Consider the following 12,552-nt stretch of genomic DNA (forward strand, 5'->3'; position numbering starts at 1 on the left):
CCGAACCTTTATTAACCAAGATGATATTGGGTGTTGCTTGAACACTTATCTGAACGACTAGAGATTGTCCAGGAATGTTTTGTGTTAGTACAAATTGTTTCTGAGCTACTTATCAAAGCATCGAATGTTTGGCCTATACTCTTTCTACTTTTCTTGTTTACTTGTACTCAACAGGTTAGCGCCTCAGATCAAAAGTATGGTTATCTCTGCGAATCTGGACAACTTGCCACGGTTCAATCATTTGGCTCACAAGATTATTGATCAATAAGTCGAACGCAGTACACTACCAGAGCGTGGTGCTGTGACCGCTCTTGCTGCTAACAACAAACGAAATCAGAACGACTCAGACAAGGCCTCCAACTCCAGCCAGCAACAGAAGAGGACTGACAACAACAATAACCACAAGTTCAACTAGTCTTCTTCTACAAATCAGAATCGGGGCGCGTATGCTGGTAAATAACCAAAAGTGTAAGTACCATCACAGTGGGCAGTGCCCTAGGACGTGTCAGGGATGTGAGAAGGTGGGCCATTTGGCGAAAGGTCGCAGAGTTCCGTTCTCGAAGCAACAGCCACAGCAACAGCAAGATACTCGTAAGGATTGCTTTCAGTATGGAAGTGAGGATCACTTCGATAAGGATTAGACGCATTTAAATCAAAACGCCAACCACAACATGGACAACAACAACACTTGAAATCATTATAACAATAATAATGACGGTGGAAATGGTGCTCGTGGGAAAGCATTCAGGATTGGCGCGGGTGATGCCAGGGACGATAGCAACGTAGTGACCTGTATGTTTGTGTGAACAATCTCTTCACTTCTATTTTATTCGACCCTGACACCTCTCGAAACCAAACATGTTGTAGAATTGGCTGACGACAAGCCAATTGAAGCATCCCATGTTCATGTTGTGTGCAAACTCGATCTTCTAGGTCAAGTGTTTGACATTGACCTCCTCCCTGTTACTCTTTGTATCTCGATGTAGTCGTTGATATGGACCACGGAAGGAGTTATACTACCATTTCAACCGTTCGTGACTCTTCCGACGTTTTTCCCAAGGAACTTCCAGGACTACCCCCACGTCGCCATGGGGAGTCCCAGTCCTAGTTGTGAAGAAGAAAGACGGGTCCTTCCGCATGTGTATCGATTACCGCGAACTCAACAAGGTGACAGTCAAGTACCATTATCCTCTTCCTCGTATTGACGATCTGTTTGACCAGCTGCAAGGGTCAAGTTTTTACTCGAAAATCGATCAAGATCGGACTATCTTGGAACTTCGATGACATCTTAATCTATTCTAAGAGCAACAAGAAACATGAACAACACTTGCGTCTTATTTTGGAACTTCTGGGGAAGGAGCAGCTCTACGCGAAGTTCTCTAAGTGTGATTTCTGGATCCGAAAAGTGCACTTTCTTGGTCACGTGGTCAACAAGTCAAGAATTGGGCGACACCTAAGACTCCTATGGAGGTGCGATAATTTCTTGGACTCGCAGGGTATTATCGTAGACTTATTGAGGGATTTTCGAAAATCGCTCAACCTCTCACCGCGTTAACTCAGAAAGGTGTTACTTATTCGTGGGGAGCGAATCAGGAGAGTGCCTTTCAGCTCTTGAAACAAAAACTTTGCAGTGCTCCGATATTGTCCCTACCCGACGGTATGGATGACTTCATGGTGTATTGTGATGCCTTTATTCAAGATCTTGGTGGTGTTTTGATGCAACGCAAGAATGTGATAGCTTATGCTTCCCGACAGTTGAAGACTCACGAGAAGAATTGCACGACTCACAACTTGGAGTTGGGAGCTGCGGTCTTTGCACTTAAAATCTGGAGGCATTACTTGCACGGTACTAAATGCACTATTTATACCGATCATAAGAGCCTTCAACACATATCTTCGACCATAAAGAGTTGAACATGCGATAGCGTCGTTGGGTTGAACTCTTGAACGATTATGATTTTGCAAACAAGTATCATCCAGGCAAAGCTAACATTGTAGCTAACGCCCTTAGTCGGAAGGAAACCAAGCCTAGACGCGTTCTAGCCTTACAGCTCGCTATCCATTCTAACCTTCCTGACCAGATTCGTTCTATCTAAACCAAAGCATTGAAGGAGGAGAACCTTCAAGCTGAATCTATGCGTGGCATGGAGAAACAACACGTAACCAAGTCTGACAGTAATCACTATTTTATGGAGCGAATATGGGTCCCTTTGCACGGTAATCTAAAAGAGCTTGTGTTGGACGAAGCGCACAAGTCTCGATACTCTGTTCATTCGGCTTTTGATAAGATGTATCAGGATCTAAAACTCTTGTACTGGTGGCCGAACATGAAAGCTAACATCTACTTGAAGGAAGTAGTTTCTAGGCACGGGGTGCCAGCCTCCATCATCTCTGATCGTGACCCGTGTTTTACAACCGATTTGTGGCAAGCTATGCACAAATCATCCGGCTCACGTCTAGACATGAGCACCGTTTATCATCCTCAAACGGATGGTCAAAGTGAACGAACTATCCAGACGCTTGAAGACATGCTGCGAGCATGTGTGATCAATTTTGATAATGTGTTACTAATGTGAGTTCACTACTCTTCTACAAGCATGCGTCCGGTGGGGGGGGGGGACAAACAAACTACTATTTCTGGGAGGAATACTTTTCAAACTACTATTCCTGGGAAGAACACTTTTTAAACTATTATTCCTGGGAGGAATACTTTTTCTATATGTTGTAATTTAAATTCGATGTTGGTTAATAAACTCAAACTCTATCACGAAAGTCCCTACTTACATACCGAGCTAGTTGCCTGGGAGGCAATGGGGTATTAGTTGATAGCGCTATTAGGCCTGACAAACCTCACACCGTGTTGGAAACCGGGTGTGAACTAATTGCCTTAAACACTTTGATAAATGATGATAGACATTGACAAGGGCACCAAAAAACAGAACAGTCAATCGGTACCGAATTTATTATTCGTAATATGTCTTTAAACTAAACACTTACATGATTTTCGTTCAACAAACTCTGAACTCTCCGAGTTTATGTTGACACACTTTTTCTGCATGCTTGCAGGTTGTTAGATATATCACGCTTTGGAACTAGGGATGGCAATCAAACCCAAACCCGCTGGGTAAACCCGAAACCTAACACATTTGGGACGGGTTTGGGGTCGGTTAATCGGGTTTGGGACGGGTTTGGGAATAGTTTTTATTTTTTTCGCGGGTTTGGGACGGGTTTGGGATTTATTGATATACCCGTTTACCCGACCCAATTACCCGATAGAGTGTACCCGTTTACCCGATTGTATATCCGATATAATTTCTTTTATATTATTAAATATGTATATATATGATACATCCATTTTTTGCACATATAGGTATTCTATTACGTATACATTAGTTATTTGATATACATTTTTATAATGATAATACAAAATGTAACCGGTTAGTAGTTACCCGATAAATACCCAATGGGTTTTGAGATGAGTATACACAATGAGTAATCTTTTCAAATTAACGGGTTTACCCGAAACCCGCGGGTATACCAGATACCCGATGGGTAGTTACCCGCTAGAAACCCGACGGGTTTTGGGACGGGTTTGGAACAAGCTTATCTAACCGGGTTTGGGTTTGGGATTACCTAAACCCGTCCCAAACCGGACCCATTGCCATCCCTATTTGGAACTTGCAGTCTGAGGAGCGAGGAGTGTCATGGGGCGTATTACTTGATGCAAACGATTAACATTATGCAACTTAAAATGAATTAGTTTTGATTTTGGTGAAAAAGTTGTTATCGCTTCTGCTGAACACATGTTATGTTGAAATGTTATTTGGAATTACACTATTCATGTTGGACAAGATAATTGCGTTTAATAATACTTTACCATCGTCTCTGATCGTGACCCATGTTTTAAAGCCGATTTATGTCAAGCTATGCACAAATCATTCGGCTCACGTCTAGACATGAGTATCGTTTATCATCCTCAAAACGGATGGTCAAAGTGAACGAACCATCTAGACGCTTGTATAATATGGGTAAACTAAACACATTCTGGATTTTGAGACAAAAATGATAAGGTTTGACCCGTTTCGGTCAATTTATGCAAACTAGTTACATAAACCGAACTGTACGCGAAAAATGCGTAACGGGTAACCATAAGGGTCATATACAGGTTTCCTAAGTTAATATGCCTTAAATATGTTGTGACATCAGTAAGATATCTTCTATTATGCCCATAACGAATTTAAACACAAATTACACTCCGTAGGGGTATTTTGGTCATTTTAAAGGTTATAAAAGAGTTTAAATATTAATCTGAGTTACAGGTCGATATAATCAGTAAAAATACTTAATTTAATAAGCTATAACAGTAGGGTATTACATATATGTGAAATTTATCATTTATAACTAAACTACGCACCTTAGGGGCATTTTGGTAATTTCACATAAGCCTAAAAGGTCAAAACTGGAAATCTGAGTTTAAAACTTTAGCTTACTGTTAAAATATAAAAATATACTGAAAATATCAGTAGGCATCAAACCTTATATGTTTAAAATAGTTTTAATACATACTATGCGTTAAAAACGCGTAAAAAGGCGGTTTTAAGCGATTTCTGGGTTTTATAAGAAAAGCTGGTATTTTTCTTATTCCAGAAGGCTTAAAATAATTTATTTATCATATAAAATCAGTAGCAAAAAGGTTTGGTATCAAAATGATTTGTAAAACTCATTTTATAAGCCAAAGGGGCCAAAACCGACAATAACCGAATCAAGCTTAGAACTCTATGTTATGCTCAACCTAAAAATAAATAACAATCTTCAAAAATCCCAAAATATTATTTTACATCAGTGGGTAAAAAGCTTGGTATCAAAAATTAGGTTTAGATAGGCTATACGCTAATTATGCCATTTAATTAATAAAAAGCTTTCTAATTACGCTAATGAGCATAACTCCTAATCTAGACCTCAAACTGATGTCAAATTTTGGGGACAAGTGTATAAATCAGAAATGAAGGTTTCTATTCTTTTACATTTTCAAAAATCACGTTTTAAGGTCATATGGGCATAATAGTCAACATATAAGCATTTAACGGAAACATGCATGTGAATCGAATAACTAATGAACCAAGTTGTGTAATCACAGAGGATTATACTAACATGAAACCTGGTCCTAATAAAGCTCTAAGGCATTTCTAAACTATGCTCTAATGGGTCAGAACTGAAAGTCAAAGCAAAAGTCAATTTATGCGACTTTCGGTTCCGAAACGAGCCCAAACTGAAAATTGTCGAGTTGAACATGTTTAGACATGTTCTTACATTAATTACCAAGTTATATTAGTGATAAAATAGGTTGCATGGCTTCTACATTGTTAATTATGCATTTATTTAAAAATAAGCTTTCTGTTGACTTTTTAAGATTAGTTTTGACCCGACAATTGACCTAGTTAGAGTGGGAATCAGAGGGTTCCCTTTTAAGGGTTTATTGCCCGCATAATTACCAACTCATAGGTACTTTCAATTTGAAATTTGACTGGGCAAATTATGATTAATTACGAAGTCAAACCTTAATTACGATGGTTTGACTTTAAGATAATTAACTAAACAAAACTGAATTAAGGAAGGTTAAGGACACTTACAAAGGTCCTAAGCACGACTAATGACTTCTAGAAAATGTCCTTGAGCTCCAGCAATCTCCAGAAGTTGAGTTGTGAAGGTTTTCAAATGATGTGCTCAAGTGTTGCAACAAGGGGAGCTTATATAGTGAGTTTAATCTCGCAAGATCTTGCCAAACAAGTCTATAAGTGTTGTATGATGTTCCCAGGTGTCCCTATGCATGCAAAACTATTGGCCATGCTCCAGTATTTCAAAAACCAGCTCTTTAAGGCGGTGTAACAGGCTGAACAGGCAGCTGTCCATTTTTTGCTGCCAGCGACAGTCTTACGGACCGTAAGCATAAACCCTTGCGGTCCGTAAGCACCTCTTACGGACCGTAAGTCCAGGTGGATGCGGTCTGTAACCGACCTTGAATTGTATCGCCCAGATGCAGTCCTTGCGGACCGTATGGTGAACCTCATACGGTCCGTAACCTATGGTCAGAAGACAAAAATTTTGCAACTTTTAAGCTTTGACCATGCAATCTTTTGTACTCGAATCCAAAGTCTAAATCATCAAAAGGGGGACCACTTGATCAGTTCTGAAAAGCTATGAAAGCCTTGCCATGCACTTATGTTTGTTTTGGATTGTTTTGAAAGAGTCATGCATGTAACATTTGTCGTAATTATTCATTGAATCCATTTCTTTGAGTTTTAGATTAATTACCATCATTGGTTATAACAACCCTCGGTAAAACCGACACCCTCATAACAGTTCTGACACCCTAATATATCTTTAAATGTATCAATATGTCTTTATATGCACCCCGTATGTGAAAACCGAGCCCAAAATAGATAAAATAAAAAATAAAATAAGTTTATTCAAGTTGAGGCGGGCCGCATAGACCCACCCCAATCTTTTACGCGGGCCGTATGAAGGTGTAACCGGATTCCTTTGATTTCTTTAGTTTAGACGGGCCGCGTAAAGGTTATTGTTAGTTGATGCGGGCCGCGAGTGTCTCAAATGGTGGCGCAGCCCGGTGATGACACGTGTCATCACCGTGGCGGACCTACACGCTAACCCAGCCAAGCTATGCGTTGACGGGATGTTGACGCGGGCCGCGTAAAGCCTTGCCTTATCTTACGCGGGCCGCGAGAAAGTCAAGATTAGACCCTATAAATAGAGACCATCGGCTTCAGTCGACAATTCGTTCACAATTCACTTCTTAAATCACAATTTCTGTAGTGGCGTTATTATACCCGGGCATTATACCCCCTAAAATAGCGAGGTTCTGCTACGATGTAAGTATTATAACCCCTGGAGACGTATTAGATACGCTGCCCGATTGATCTAGGGTTCCGTAACGGCTGTCGTGGTTCTGCCCGACGTAGTCGTTGGAATGCCGTCTCGGGGAGGGTATTACTAATGTTAAAATGGGTTATTATACTAACACACGTGCATTTGTGTAAATTATAGATATTCACCAGGAAACCCTAAAGAATAACCTAAAACAGCAATGTGAGTAATCTCCTTTTTGTAAACTGTTTTTACAAAACCTTACATACTTTTCTATGCGAATAACAGTTATTGAGTATTTGTAAGAATACAATTATCGTGGGTATGTTGGGGTTTTGTATACAAAATTGGTTACAACCTGGTCAAGGGGTAACATTTCCACAAGTCGGGTGTCGACAGTACCAACGGGTGATAATTGATATAACTTGGAAACAAATGTAATTGCGGGATCGCCCTCAATACTGTTCACTGTGAATTTTATTTAAACCTGATTAAACTGGGATTCACTCACCAGTATTTCCCACTGACAAAATGTTTTTAAAACGCGTTTCAGGTAACAAAATGTGAAAGCTAAATAGAAGTCAGCTGGACAGCACTGGAGGCTTGGAAAAGTGGCAATAAAGTTACCTAAGAATAAAATGGATGTTTTTATTAAATAAATAGGATTTATTCCTATGAAATGTGTGTATTGAAAACTTGGGTTTTTACCCATATGTTTAATGTTACAAAACATGGTGGTTTACTCTGATTAAATATTTCCTAACTACGGTCCTGATGAAAATTTCCGCTGCCAAATTGGATAAATAAATGTGATACCACCGAAACTGGCTCACGGCCGCCCGTTCCCGGGAACTAGGGACCGGGGGTTGTGACAGAAGGTGGTATCAGAGCTATGCCACTGATTCAGCCACAGAAGTGTTCTGCTGACATCAAAATTCAAAGTGTTAGGAAATAAATTATGGAAATACGTGTATAATTGTATTTCTTGCTATGTGTTGTCTGACTATTTGTTAGTTTACAGTATGAGCGACCAAGGACCTTCTGACTCCTATCGTCAACTGTCTGGTTCGCCTAGGAGCGAAGGCACCTCCCCTTCTCAGCCTGCCCTCTCGGGGTATTCTGCTGACACAGAAGAAGGAATCTTTGTGTTTAAGGCTCAGTCTGAAGAGCCATTTCCTCAGAAAAAGAGGGGATGGTTCAGTAGGGAGCGCACGAGCGTAGGAAAAGAATGAAAAAGTTGCAGGAACAGCGAGTGTTAGCCACAGCAAAAAGAGAAACCGATGCTTATAATCAGGATATGCTCAATAGGGGTATCGCTAATATCCATATTTTAGCAACCACTGCTGCTGACCCAAACCTGGAACAAATGCTAGCACCCCAACCACAAAATCCTGACCAACCCATGGAAGTAGAAATCCAGATAGAAATGTCTGATTACAACCCGGAGGAGATACCTAGGGTACCTGCACCAGATCCTCTAGACCCAAACAACTACGACCCCTGGTGGGACGATGTTAGGGACTACGTGCAACAAAACCCAATACAGGAAAATGTGCCAATACCCAACATAGGAGCTTACCCAGAGTTAGATCCTCAAGATCCCTACAACATTAGTGATGCATATGTTAGGGAAATTTTAGAGAATCCATACCCGTACCAGGCCCCTATGCCTCCGTATCAGGAACCCGTACCCCAGTTTCCAAACCCAGTCCTAGAACCTGCACCCCCAATGAGTGCAGAAAATGTCCAAGAACTTAGGACTTTTGGGGAGGAAATTTTAGAAAGCAGTGATAGAATGCGACAGGTGGGAGAACGCCTCGTATGGAAATACGATGAGCGTAATATGGATTTTTGGATGAATCCATATCAGTGAAGATGATGACAGGAACGGTAGTAATAATAATAATAATAAAATAGTATATGTGTGTATGTGAAAAAAAAACACTACGGATGCCTACTATTAGTATTGTAGCTTTACATTTCAGTCAGTATTGTAATTTAAATTTCAGTACTAGTGTGTAATGATGCATACTATATAAATAGAGTAAAAGTCGCAATGCTCGACGCTTTTGGTTAAAAGTGCGTGTCATGTGATTGGCTATATTCAAATGTTAATTGTGATATTAATATTTGGTAATTGTTTAAAATTCAGATGGCTGACGAGGGAAATCAAGATAATCTGAATAACGATAACCAGAGTAACAATAACGTGGTTAATGAGAATTCGAACAACAATAACAATGGAAATCAAATGGATAATAGTGCTGTTCAACACATAGTGGCACAAGGAATTATAGATGCAATGCCCTTTATTATTCAAACAGTTCAAGAAGCGAATAATAAAAGTAAGCATAGCAGTAAACGACCAAGTGAACCGGAACACAGCGTGAACAATGGACCCGTACTTCAAGCGCCCATTCCCAAAAGAAGAAGAACCATGCCATATGGTTGTTCTTACAAAGAATTCTGGTCCTGTAAACCAATAGAATTCTCGGGCAATGAAGGACCCATTGCAGCCCTACGCTGGATAGAGAAAACTGAGGCTGTTCTGAAAATAAGCAAATGTGCTGAAGAAGATAAGATAATGTTTGCTTCAAATCTGTTTAAAAACGCAGCCCTAGAATGGTGGAACACTATCCTCCAGTCAAGAGGAAGTGATAGGATTTATAACATGGAATGGGAAGAATTTAAATATATGGTAGAAAGGAAATTCTGCCCTCCCAATGAAAAGGAACAGATAGCAAATAAGTTCCTGAATCTTAGAATGACCGGGGTAGACAGTAAGGGTTACACTACCACATTCTTTGAATATGCTAGGATAGTACCTACCCTTGCATCACCTGAACCGGTACTGATATCCCGTTATATATGGGGATTAATTGGAGAAATTAGACATGTAGTCAAGGCAGCTAGACCTCAAACTATAGAAGAAGCTGTAGAACTAGCCAATACCTTGACAGATGAGTTAATCCGTACTAGAGAAGAAGACCAGAGGAGAAACCTAACCCAAAGGCTTACCCAAGAATTCCGTTCTGGGAATTCCAACCGTAGAAATATAGGTTCTACCTCTGCACCATACTGCAGGAACTGCAAGAAGAAGCATTCTGGAAAATGCTCTACTTACTGCAATTACTGTAAGGCGCCAGGACACAAGGAAGAAAATTGCAGAAGAAAAGCCAGTAATGGAATGTGCTACAACTGTGGAGAAAAAGGTCATATTAAGACAAACTGCCCAAAGTTGACTCCAGCTACAAACAACAAGAATACTAAAAATGCTAGAGCATTTGTTTTAACTGCAGATGAAGCCAGGACGATTCCAGACGTGATTGCTGGTACGTTTTTAGTTAATGATATTTTTGCGAAAGTATTATTTGACTCTGGTGCAAACCAAAGTTTTATTAATACTTCATTTTGCAAACTCCTAAATCAATCATTAACTAAACTACCACAAGAATGTTTAGTAGAAACCGCAAATGGAGAAACCGTTAGAATTTCTGAAATCTTGCAGGGAGCAAGAATAGAAATTTTTAATCAAAAGTTTATTGCAAACCTTTACCCAATAAATCTGGCTGGATTTGATGTTGTGTTAGGAATGGATTGGTTAATAGCCAATAAAGCCAGTATTTTATGTGATAAAAAGGTAATTCAAGTAAAATCACCAAGAGGTGAAAAGATCACAATTAAAGGAGATAAGCCATCTAGATCCACTAAATTTATCTCTGTGATGAAAACTGCAAGTTATATAAGGAAAGGATCTATAGTGTATTTGATTTCTATAATCACTAAAACGAAAGGAAAAGAATTAAAAGACATTCCAGTAGTGTCCCAGTTTTCAGATGTCTTTCCAGAAGAATTGCCAGGACTACCGCCAGACAGGGAAGTTGAATTCAGAATTCACCTGTTACCAGGGACAGCACCGATTGCCAAAGCACCTTATCGTTTAGCACCCGCTGAAATGCAGGAACTGAAGAAACAATTAGACGAATTGTTGGAGAAAGGATTTATACAGCCAAGCTCATCGCCATGGGGAGCACCGATTTTATTTGTCAAGAAGAAGGACGGATCAATGCGTATGTGCATTGACTACCGTGAATTGAACAAAGTCACGATTAAGAATCGGTATCCATTACCGAGAATCGATGATTTGTTTGATCAACTTCAAGGAGCTCGATTTTTCTCTAAAATCGATTTAAGATCAGGATATCATCAACTAAAGGTACAGGAAGAGGACATTCCTAAAACCGCATTCAGAACAAGGTATGGTCATTATGAATTTACTGTCATGCCATTTGGTTTAACCAATGCCCCAGCCGCATTTATGGACATGATGAACCGAATATGTAAGCCATATTTGGATAAATTCATAATTGTTTTCATAGATGATATTCTAATTTACTCTAAAAGTAAAGAGGAGCATGCAAAGCACTTGCACTTACTTTTAAGTTTATTGAGAAAGGAAAAGCTTTATGCTAAATTTTCAAAGTGTGAATTTTGGTTAGAACAAGTACAATTTCACGGACATCTAGTTAACCATGAAGGAATTAATGTGGATCCAACAAAGATCGAAGCAATTACCAAATGGAAAACCCCAGAGTCACCAACTGAAGTTAGAAGTTTCTTAGGATTGGCCGGTTATTATAGAAGATTTATCCGAGATTTTTCTAGAATAGCCATTCCTTTAACTAAGTTAACCAGTAAATCTGTTAAGTTTGAATGGGGACTAAAACAAGAAGAAGCCTTTAGAATTCTTAAGCAAAGATTAACCCATACACCCATACTAGCGTTACCAGAAGGAACTGAAGACTTTGTAGTCTTTTGTGACGCTTCTAAGTTAGGATATGGATGTGTGTTAATGCAACATCAAAAAGTTATAGCTTATGCCTCTAGACAGCTTAAGAGTCATGAAGAAAATTATTCAACCCATGATTTGGAATTAGGAGCCATAATTTTTGCCCTTAAGATTTGGAGACATTATCTTTATGGTAGTAAGTTTACCATATTCACAGATCATAAGAGTTTAAGATATGTCTTCAGGCAAAAAGAACTGAATATGAGGCAAAGACGATGGATGGAGTTACTTAGTGATTATGATTGTGATATCCAGTATCATGCAGGAAAAGCCAATGTAGTGGTTGATGCTTTAGGTCGAAAATATCACGAAAAGCCAAAAAGGGTACGTTCTCTTAAATTAAATCTACAAGTAGATTTAAACAATCAGATTAGAAAAGAACAAGAATCAGTAATCAAGGAGGATACTGAAAAATTAAAAGGAATGATTAAGGAATTAGAACAAGGAACAGATGGAATTTGGAGGTTCCATAAAAAGAGAATGTGGATACCTAAATTAGAAAATTTACGTCACCGTATATTAGAAGAAGCTCATAAGTCTAAATATACGATGCATCCAGGAAGTGATAAAATGTACCAGGATTTAAGGAAAAATTTCTGGTGGATAGGAATGAAAAAGGATGTAGCAGCCTATGTTTCTAAATGTTTAACTTGCTCACAAGTTAAAGCTGAACATCAGAAACCCTCAGGTTTGTTACAACAATTAGAATTGCCAGTCTGGAAATGGGAATTGATAACAATGGATTTTGTTACCAAATTACCCAAAACAAGGAAAGGTAATGATACAATCTGGGTGATTGTAGATAGACTAACCAAGTCAGC

Source organism: Helianthus annuus, chromosome 12 (assembly GCF_002127325.2).
Source record: "Helianthus annuus cultivar XRQ/B chromosome 12, HanXRQr2.0-SUNRISE, whole genome shotgun sequence".
Classification (NCBI taxonomy): Eukaryota; Viridiplantae; Streptophyta; class Magnoliopsida; order Asterales; family Asteraceae; genus Helianthus; species Helianthus annuus.